We start from the raw sequence: 1,192 nt of genomic DNA on the forward strand, positions 1-1,192 counted from the left end.
TTAACTAATTAATTGCAATGGTAGTGAGTTAATTAATTGCCAGTGGTAGGGAGTTAGGGAGTTGATTAAATGCATGTAACTTTTCCACCTATGTGAACATTACATGAGTCATGGGGTACTCATTTCCTGACATCTCCGAATTGTCCCATTAACAATCTTCTCATAATCTCTCAATCAGCTATCCTTCATATAGAAAATGAAGCATGCGACATGACGAGATGACAAAGAGTAGAAGTATTATATTAAGTCACAATCTTTCTAACATAGTACTGCATCACTCATAACATTTCTTCTATCCTACGGAATATTTGATCTCACTAGCTCAAGGGTCCTTAATCCTTCAAGAGTTTATAATTCAAAGCAATTCTTGATTTCACATTATATAATATGCTCATGATCATATAAATCAGTCATAATGACATAATCGCCCAAGCTATATATGAGTCATAAAATAGCTTGTAAGAATCCAAATAATTTCTCCTAAACACTCATTTCAATTAAGTGAGACTTGACTACTTTTTTAGACATGCTCTATGAGACCGTGTTATTCGTGGCCTTGAGACAACATGCTAAAGTAGCAACATCAACATCAAGTTTTCATCTCATGATATAGTTCCATGTTCAAGGGCATAGGAATGGATCATCTATTAATTCATTAAAGCTCACATGGTGATGAAGCTTGGACCCATCTAATCCCTCCATCATATGGTTGTCTATAGCAAATACGAAATTAAAATATATATTATAGCAAAACTCCTACCCAATGGGACTTGTCACATTCAAACATCGTAAGAATATTTTCTGGTCACCATAAAGGCGCCATAACTTGAATTTCTTAACATAGTCACTCATCTAGTGTCTACCTAAGATCGATCCCACGTTCTACTTTAATTAGATTTTATGAAATTGTGCAAATACCATTATTTTTGGTACCGTACCGTACCGGCCGGTATATTCCCTACCCGTCACTAGGCCGGTACAGGTATGGTACATGTTTCGTACCGGCTGAAATACCGGTCTGCATACCGGCCGGTATTTCTGCCCTTTATCTTTCTTTTTTTTTTTTTTCATTTTTTTAAGCTATAATCTCATTTTTTGATCTTCAATTCATACCAGACTATTTATAATTTATATATATATATATGTATTCATGTCTAATTTATTCATACATAGATTATTATTTTGAAATATA

The sequence above is a fragment of the Carya illinoinensis genome, chromosome 14, assembly GCF_018687715.1.
Source record: "Carya illinoinensis cultivar Pawnee chromosome 14, C.illinoinensisPawnee_v1, whole genome shotgun sequence".
NCBI classification, from domain to species: domain Eukaryota; kingdom Viridiplantae; phylum Streptophyta; class Magnoliopsida; order Fagales; family Juglandaceae; genus Carya; species Carya illinoinensis.